Source organism: Triticum aestivum, chromosome 5D (genome assembly GCF_018294505.1).
Source record: "Triticum aestivum cultivar Chinese Spring chromosome 5D, IWGSC CS RefSeq v2.1, whole genome shotgun sequence".
Taxonomy (NCBI): Eukaryota; Viridiplantae; Streptophyta; class Magnoliopsida; order Poales; family Poaceae; genus Triticum; species Triticum aestivum.
Window position 1 is genome coordinate 134685182 of NC_057808.1, and position 10083 is coordinate 134695264.

At 43.8% G+C, this 10083-nt stretch overlaps 1 long non-coding RNA gene across 1 annotated transcript; it reads left to right on the forward strand.

Moving 5' to 3' along the window:
• The first annotated feature begins 269 nt into the window (after positions 1–269).
• On the forward strand, positions 270–1582 carry LOC123124491 (uncharacterized). Its single transcript, XR_006461100.1, has 2 exons — positions 270–995; positions 1086–1582. It is a non-coding gene; the product is annotated as an uncharacterized lncRNA (long non-coding RNA).
• The last annotated feature ends 8501 nt before the right edge of the window (positions 1583–10083 follow it).

Consider the following 10083-nt stretch of genomic DNA (forward strand, 5'->3'; position numbering starts at 1 on the left):
CAGGGGCCAGGAGGAGGCAGGGGCGGAGGCGACAGAAGGAGGCGGAGGCGGCGGCGCCAGGAGGAGGCGGGGCGATGCGTCAGGGGGAGGCGAGGCGGAGGCGCGTCGGGAGAAGGTGGGGCGGGGCGGAGGCGCGTCGGGAGAAGGCGGGCCGGGGCCGGGTGGAGGCGCGCCGGGAGAAGGCAAGGCGGGGCGGTGGCGCGCCGGGAGGAGGCAGTCGGCTGCGCTAGGAGAAGGCGGGGGCGGCGACGCGCCTGAAGGAGCCGGGGTAGGCGGCGGCGGTGGATCGGGACGATGTGGTGGGCAGCGGGTGGATCGGGGGAGTTGGGGAGAGGTACGGTAGTGGGGTAGGTGGGTTGGATTTTTTATTCAGTGCACCGTGATTTAAATAGTTATTCTAATTCTGGTATTAGAATAGTCCTACTCTCTCAGCACTATTTTGATCCTGGGATCAGAATAGTTATTTGGATCACGACGCGCGGCCGAACAGGTGTTCCTGAGATCTAAAGGCAGCGCCAGACCGGCCCATTAACACGTTCTCAGACGGCCTAAAAATCCACCCACGACCTTCCTATGCTCCCCCGTCCTCCTCCCGTGGCCTCGCCGCCGGCCTCCTCCCGTGGCCCCGCCGCCGGCCTCATCCCGCGGATGCGCCGCCGGCCTGCCGGGATCGAGCATGCCCCCAAGATCGCCCCTGGCCTGGTTCTTCTGCCGTCCCCGTCCCCTTCCCCACCCCCGCCCCCCAGATCGCGCCGCGCGCCGCCCCTGACCTCCGGCCGGAACCCCGCCCCTCCCCGCCGCCGAGGTCCGACCCCCAGGGGCCCAGCCAAGATGGTCTGCCGCTGGCTAGGTCCGCCGCTACAGGATCTCCCAACTGCTCCTCCCGGTGACGTCGCCCTCCACATGCGCCTCCTCGCTGCTCCAACCCAGCCACGAGCACCAGATCTTCAGAGTCATGGCCTGCACGTGTGGGCATGGGCACGTCGCATGTTCAGGTGTCCCTTTCTTCCCCACAAGTCCATCACCTCCCGTCCAGCTGGCTGTATCCACACGTCTCCGATGACCTCCTCTGGACTTGTGCCCAGGCTCCTTCTGAACTCCTCGCGTCTCCTTCGTCTTCGACCAACAACAGCGACCCCGTTTTAGTTCCTCTTTGAAACAGCAGCAGCCACGCTAGAAGTTCAGAATTGCAGATGGCGACGTCCAACTTCGGTTGTGGATGCATCGTCTCTTGTGGAAGAAGGGCAAGTCTGTAGACCTTGTAGAAGACAAGTGACTGAAAATGGTATTACATGGTGCCGCCACCCTGGACCACCTGCTCCCGCGCATGAGCAAGCAACCAATGCGCCGATGCCTAGCAGTGTACAAATCTTCTGATTTCTTGCAGCAGTTCAATGTACTCCCTCCGTCCCATAATATAAGAACGTTTTTGATACCAGTGTAGTGTTAAAAATGTTCTTATATTTTGGGACAGAGGGAGTATATTAGAGTAGAAAGAAGAAAAACAATAGTATGTTGCAGATGTGGTGCTTGTGATTGTTGTAGGCATGCAACAGTTTAGATTGTAGGGTCAATGAAAAATTGTCCCTACTTTACATGAATCTTGCAGAATTAAAGTAGTGTATGCACTATGGCACTTACTAGAAAAAATCGTCTCCAAACTACTCAATACTATTGTTGTCTGTTAATTAGGCAGGATCTGGTGGCATTCTGACTTGGTACTGTTGTTGCTATCAATTACTATGCACCACTAAATTAACTATCAACTACTATGCACCAAATTAGGCAAGATCTGGTGGAGCACCAAGTTAGTATTGTTGTTGCTATCCTGTACTTGCATTCAGGCATCCAACATAATGAATTCTAGCTGCCTGTAAGTAATCATCTTCGTGTGTTAGTGCTGTTGTTGACCAGTACTACTAAGAAGTGATCCTTATGCTCCCCTAAAAAAGAGAAAAGTACTCGTTCTTCCACTACTTGCAACACTCGCTCATGTCCAACAAGACATGAGTAGCATTCAGACATCCAACGGAAATAAAAACTTTGGAAGTGAGCCAAACGATCAAACCTAGAGGTTCAAATTTAAAAGATGAAGAAGTTCAATGTTTATTACAAACCAAATAAGGTCAAAATAAAAAACCAAAACCATCTCAAACAATTTTATAAAAAAAGGACACCATTAAAAAACCTAGAAGTTCAAATAAAAAAAATGGAGCAGCTCGATGTTCATTAAAAACAAGGATTTTTTCTGTTACAAAAATAAATAAAACCAAGAAGTCCAAATTAAAAAGATGGAGCAGCTCGATGATTATAGAAAACTCAAATTTTGGTCCCTATTAAAGAATGGAAATAAGAAGTTTAAAATTAAACCACACAATAGTTCAATGTATAAATATTAAATCACATCATAAGAAGTTCAGGCAAAAAATAACACAGGAGTTCAAAAGATAACATGGCACTTTGAAGTGGATATTTCACCGTTTCTACATAAAAAACAAGAAGTTCAAATTCTAAAAATAGAGCAGTTCAAAAACCATAAAAAGGATTTTCACCCTCTCTAAATAAAAAAACACCAGAAGTTCATATTTAAAATAATGAACCGGTTCAATACTTATTACAAACGAGTATATTCCCGTTAGTAAAAGAAATAAACCAAGAAGTCCAAATTACAAAAATTGAGAAGTCCGCTGTTTATAAAAAAACTCACATTTTCTTGGTACTAAAAGAAATAAAATCAAGAAGTTCAAATGAAAAATAACGGAGTAGTTCAATGTGTACGGAGAACTCAAATTCTTTCCGTTTCTAGAAAAAAATAGAAGTAGGAAGTTCAATTTTAAGAAAATGGTATGATTCGAAGACCATATTTTCTCTGAAGAATAAAACTAAGAAGTTCAAATTAAAATAACAGTGAAGTTCAAAGTATATAGAAAACTCAGAATTTTTTCTCGTTACTATAGTATAAAATGAAGAAGTTCAAATTGAAATAAAAGGAACAACTAAAAAAATTAAAAAAATCCCGTTTCTGAAAAAACTAGAAGTTCAAACGAAAAATAACGAACTGGTTCGATGTTTATTAAAACACATAGGATTTAACCGTTTAAAAAAATGCAGGTATCCGTCGTTATTAAGGAATCAACCATGAAGTTTAAATTGAAAAATAGTCAAATTCGATGTTTATTTAAAAATTGTAAACAATTCTTTACTCAAAATTAAAATATGTGAAATTCAAATTAAAATAACAAATAAATTCAAAGTATATTAAAACATAGGATTTACAAGTTCAAATAACGAAAAAGACAACATCATTTTGGGCATTTATAATAACAACTCATAAACAATGATGAATTTTGGGAAACCTCTCAACATGCAAAAGTTTCTCTTATTCAAACTCTCTCCAACAGGATATCATATGATTTATTCTCATTAAATGGTTTAAATTTTGGTCTATATCATTCATAAAAAATAAGTTTATCGTATTAAAAAAACTTCTAAAAACCTTGGCGAAGTTGAAACAAAATACTCAACACGTAAAGTTGCGCCCTTTTTATGGCTTTCTAATATTATATCTTTTGCTCAAGTTCAATGAGCAATAAATTATTTTGAACCGTCATGAGTGTGAAAAAATGATTAATGCAGGAAAGTTGCGTGTTTTCAACAGCTTTTCATTGGTTTATAATTTGCTCAATTCTGGTAAGTGGTTGGGGAGTTATAGGCAAAAACAGCACGTGAAAAACAGAGTGAAGTTCAACCTCTTCACCCAGTGCTTTCCCGGAGACTCTGTTTTTGCAATGAAGGCAGAACACATGATCTAAGAAGTTCAGATAGAAAACTGCCAAAAGTTCACGTACTACTCGGTGTGCATTTGTATGAAAAAAAGGAATGAAAAAGCAAAGGTCGTAGGTTTTGTTGCTCGAAGTTCAAGTGCTCGGCCCGAGAAAGTTCATAAAATTCTTGTGAGAGAGATTGAACAAAAATACGTGATAGAAGTTCAAGGTGAAAACAGCGGAAAGTTAACTACTACACGGAATGCATTTCCTATAAGAATATAAGAATAGAAAACAAAAACTTTAAATGTTTGTTGAAAGAAGTTCAAGTGCTCTGTCCGGGGAAGTTCAAAAATTCTTGCGAGAGAGGTTCACCTTGTATTTCCATGTTCAAAAAACACAAAAAAGAAATTGTTTTTTGCGTTTTAAAATAATTCTCTCAATCCACAAAGAAGTTAAATTATTATTTGGGAGAATTTGATTTCAAAAAGAAATTAAAAAATTCAAATTATAAAAATGGGAAAAGTTAATGTACTACATGGTGTGTGTTTAATATTAGAAAAATGAATTAAAAGTCAAGGTCCAATTTTGTTGTTGTTCTAAGTTCAAGTCCTCGGTCGGAGAAAGTTAAAATATTATTGGGAGAGAGGTTTGTACGACAGGAATATCATTTGTGTAACACTAACGAATGGATGAGAAAATTACAAACAAAAATACATCATAGAAGTTCAACATGAAAACAGCAGGAAGTCCAACTATTGCACTGAATGAATTTCAGATAAAAAACTTTTAAAACCGTCGCGAGTATGAAACAATGATCAACACGGGAAAGTTGTGTGTTTACAACAGCTTTCCATTGGTATATCACTTGCTCAATTCCAGTGAGTGGATGGAGAGCTACGAGCAAAAAGAGCACATGCAAAATAGAGTGAAGTTCAAGTAGACATGCCGAGAAGTTCAAGTTCTTGCCGCGGTGCATTTTTGAAAAATCTGTTTCGCGATAAAGGCAGAACGAATGATCTCGCCATTTTCGAAATTACTTAAAAAAACTTGGAATCAGATAAAACCATCAACATGAAAAAGTTTCGCATTTTTCGTAGCTTTGCAACGATATATTATTAGCACCATTCCGATAAAGTTTGTAGAAATTACGGCGAAAATACATTTTAAGCATTTTCAAAATTGACTTAAAACCGTAAAGAATTGACAGAAATAATATATACCAAAAGGTTTCGCATTTGTTCAAGCTTTCCAATGCCATATCATTTTTTGCATTCGGACATACGATTAAAAAATTAGCTCGAAAATACGAACTCGGTGCAACTTGTTCCATTTTCTAAATTACTCTTAAACCGTTCGCAATTAGAAAAAACTTTCAACATGAAAAAGTAGCGCATTTTCATAAGCTTTCCAACGCCATATCATTTGCCTCAATTGGAATAGCCGTTTAGAAATGACATCAAAAATACGAACTCGGCTGTTCGGTTTACGAAATTTTATGATTTTCGAAATTACCCTTTAACCATAGGGAATTAGAGAAAACTTTCAACATGTGGAAGGAGCGGTTTTGCAGCAGCTTTACAAAGCCATATTACTTCCCTCATGCCGATAAACGGTTTAGAAGTGCGATCGAAAATATGATTCACGTTTTTGTATGAAAAAACGGTTTTCAAAACTGCTCTTAAACCGCTTACATTTTGCTAAAAATTTAACTTGGGTCATGATACTCGTGTCTATAGCTTTCCAACGGTATATCTCAACCCCCATTTGGGCAATGTTGGCGGAAGTTCAACCTAGCACAGGGAAAGTTCAGGTCGAACAACTCGGGCAGTAAAATTGCAAAAAACGCAAGTTGATCACAGCCCGAGAGCAAAATCCGCCAACGAGCGAGATTCCTATTTAAAACGGGCATTTAGTTTGCTAAAACCATTTCTAGATTACACTTACATCATATAGAACACGACTAACCAGAATAATCCGCGCGGGGAGACACAGTTGCGAAGATAGCCTGAAGGTCGGGTTCCTACAGAGGGAAGTTCAGGCGTGTAACTCAGGAAGTTCATGTTGTGATCAGAATAATATTCTGATCCCGTGATCAGAATAGTGTTTATGTATATATATATATAATGTTCAGTAGCTGCGTGTGATCTAAATTTGTAACTTGTCTGTGTTTTGGATCTGGCCCCAACATCATGCTTCTCTAGTGAGCTAAGAGATATTTCTATATGCGGGTTGCACAGACTACCATTTTATAATTTTTAAATATCACCTGCTTATGCTTCATGACGTGTAACATTATTGTTAGTCCTGTTTTACCATGTACAAGATAGTCTGTCTTACTCGCTTCACTATTGTAACTATACTTTTGCCCTATTCATGTGTACTTACAGAAACATTTCAGGATGAAGTGACATCAACACAAAGATCTGAGAGCAGTGTGGCATGGACATTACCAAATGATTAGGGATTGGAATTGGAATGTGTTGATGTTCTAGAGCATCAACTAGAGGTGGCAAGACAACGTGTACATGAGTCTCAACATGTAATCAACATGTTGAGACTGGAGTTGTAGGTATTAGATGCATGAGTCAAAAAATGAAACAAGACACTGAGGTAACCACAAAGAAATTGGAGATTTTTGCAGACTTAAATTTGTGCTATCTGAATCCGGCCAATCCTATTTTCTGAAGAGACTATAGTTCAAATTGTAAGTTCTGTTGATGCGCGTCCATGATGTATGAGCTGTATTTGCCTAGTGTATGTAATTTTCTATTTGTGTGCGCTTTATTATCATTGGTGCCGAACTATAATGCCCAGTGGATATAATCTGTTGTAATTTTTTTATTGTATAGTCTAGGATTATTCTTCGTTTCTATGCCTTAGTCTCTTTATTGTATAGTGTAGGTTTTTTAGAGGCGACAGTATAGAATAGGATAATAATTTGTATATGCTATATCATTGAAACGGAGGCCAACACGCCCAAACATTACCTGGACGCCATCCGAACGAACAAACATGTGTAGTCAAACCGGGCCTTAATTGGGCTGGCCAACTAATATTTAGTGGATCCAAATCGATGTGGTCTCATAATGGCTCAGATGGCCCAATCAATAAGGCCCATTACAATTAGTGGATTTTGGCCCACCCCTGTGGCCATCGTAACAAGGGCTCTTAGCAGTCCGTTAACAGGCCGAATGCTCGATAGGGCCGAAAAAATGGAAACGGTCTGCGGGTCTCTAGCAAGCCAAAATAGACGTCAATTTTGTCTCGGCCCGTGTACTTTACGAGCCATTAAGAGGCTGAAACTGTTTTGGGCCAAAAGAGGCCCAATGTATAAACTAGGCTTTTAACAGGCTGAAAGTCGCGTCGGGCTGAAATTGTGCCCTGGAGAACGTGGGCCGCTAATGGACCCAAAATCAGGTGGCACCATCAAAGGCCTAACTGTTGTGCGGGTCATTAGTAGACTGAAAGACACAACTGACTAGAAGTTGGCCCATGTACAGAATGGGCTGAGAAAAGGCCGAAAGTCATAATGGGCTAGAAGTTGGCCCAACTACAGAATGGGCCGAGAAAAGACCGAAAGACCTACCAGCGGGATATTGGTCCATATCTATAATGGGCTGCTAACAGGCCGAAAGAAGGTCGGGCCGTAATTGAGCCCAAAGATGTAGCGGGCTGTTAATGGGCTGGAATAGATGATGGGCTGGAGATTATCAAATGTAGAATAGGACTTTGATGGGCAGATTCTGTGTAACTCGTATGGGCCGTGGTTGTGAATGGGCCTGGCGCAAGTAGGCCGCTAAAGGGCCGACCCGCTTATTTTGACAGGCCCGGCCTTTTAACCTAAAACGGACCACTGTTGGGCAGTGCCATGTGTCGACCTGTCATAGGCGCCTGTTGTCTATTGGACGGGTGACATCTATCGCGGCACGGAGCTGACACGTGGTTCCGTCTGCCAATGAGAATTTTACACATGGAGAATCGCCATTGGTCCAGGCTGTTAACGGGTTATCGGATCCAAACCGGAACCCGATAGCTTAACGGCGACCCGATACGGTGGATGCCACGTGTCGGTTACCCTTGACAAAAACACTTCCATGATGAACCATTTATCGTCATGGAAGTGGACACTTCCGTGATGATAATTTTGTATTGTCATGGAACACTTCTACGACAACACAGGTATGACTATCTTGACTCTACCATAAAATCGTCATGGATGTACATGCATGATAGAAAACGTGACCTACTGTGACAAACACGTATCATCACGGAAGTGTATTTTTTGTAGTGTTCCCTTCATCGTCATTGACCTCCTCTTTACCCTCAGAAAGCTGTTCTCACATTTCCTACTTGAGCAGTCGACATTCCCGAGTGGTGAGCTTCGGTGAGATCAGGTTGCCATCTTCATCCCTTTCGGTGCGAATGTGATAGGGCTGATCAAGAATGACGCTCTTCAGGTTGCTTTTCTTCTTGGTGGTCCACTCTTTTTCTGTTTCGAGTGACCTTTACCCTTGCTTTGACTGGCTAGAGCTATAACTTTAGCATTGTCAGCCGCATCGGCCTTTCGCTTCTACTACATTTTGGAATTATTGCCCGACTGATGGGCTTCTCCAGCTCAGCCCTTACCGCATCTCAACCGGTTTTCTTCTTCTCCGTTGGCATATCAACTGGCTATTTCCATCACTCAACTCAGAGTCGAGATCATAGTTCGGTCAAACTCCAGGACCAGCTCTCGGTACTTGATACCTGCCTTGAAGGCGCAGATTGACTGGTGCTCAGTGACATTCTCCACAGTTTGTGCAGAGTGGTCCACCGCTGAATGTACTCTTGAGGAGTCCCATTATTCTTCTACACGCAGTGCTGAAGCTCTAACAATCCACTCAGCAACTTATATGTGCCTTCGAATGTTTTCACAAAGACTCGGGTCAGGTCGTCCCAACGGAAAATGCTGCCGGGTGGAAGCTGGTTGAGCCATGCCCTTGATGATCCTTCGAGCATTAGTGGCAGGTGCTTCATGGAAAAATTGTCATTGCCGCCACCGATTTGGACGGCCACTCGATAATCTTCCAACCAGGTTTCTGTCTTCGACTCGCCAGTGAACTTTCTAATCCCCGTAGCAAACCTGAACTTGGTCAGAATATCAGCAATGCGGATATATCTTCTAAAGCACTCGGGCCGTGAAGGTGTGGATCCACTCGGGGTGTCCCTATCCAGGACGTCTCCCTGGGATCAGTCTCTGTCAACCAGGCAATGGGCAAGAAAATATCTTGCGTTGAACTGCGGGTCCCAGAGACCCCGGGGCGGTGCGGAGGACTTGGCGCCCGTATGCGATGTCCCGTGGAGGGGGTGTCCGGGTGCGGTGATAATTATCGCGCCTCTAGGGAGGAGTGAGTTGGTCAAGTCACTGGTCTCCGTACTGGTCTCTCAAAGGGGGTGATGGCCTACGCCTCCCAGATCCGAGCGGGCTATGAGCCAACTGGACTGTCTCGACACAGACTGACATGCTATGGATGAGATCCCGAGATTGTGACACGGCCGCGTTATACAACAGAGCCATCTTCAGGAGGGCCCGGATATGATGAATCCCTTCTCCAGCCATGGAGCGTGAGGGCTGGATGAAATCAGCGGTTTTGGTTGTTGCCGCCAAGTTCTACTGCGGCGTGTTGAGCACTCGGTAATTCCGCGACTGATCACTCGGAAACAACCGCTGCCAGGGCCTCAGGAGTCATTCCCATGATGGGGGTGCATAGAGCCTGTTCGTTCCTCCACTGACGTTCGTTTCTCTGCTCCCGAGTAAGTGGTTGGGGAACGTACTGCTCATGGACAGTCGAGTGGTCAGTAGTGAGGTCGTCATTGATCTGCCCACGTGACGCACCCTCGAGGCCATCGCGAGCGCCCACATACCCCGGAGGACCGTGCTGTTCCATGCCGACCATCAGAACTTCTGTCATGGACTCAATACTCTCACACTCCGATCCATCCGTGGAATCCTCGCGGAGACAATTGAAGAGATCAAGGGCAGGCTCGTCGGGTTCGAGTGCCGCCACTTGCACAGTCACGGCCTGAAGAGCCACGGCGTGCCTGACCCAGCGCTAGAGCCGTGAGCGCTCGGAGCACTTGTGACGGCAACAAGCAGGATGTAGGGGGTCCCTCGGTATGGAACCGACAGCTGTTGGAGAAAGACTATGTAGGATAATGCGCGGAATTGAGCTACTCCATGGACGGACAGCAACTCCTCATCCAGCGGGGCCTCCTGAAACCACGCTGAATCAACGACGATGGAGTTGAGAGATCCAAATCGGATCTCGCAGCCAAG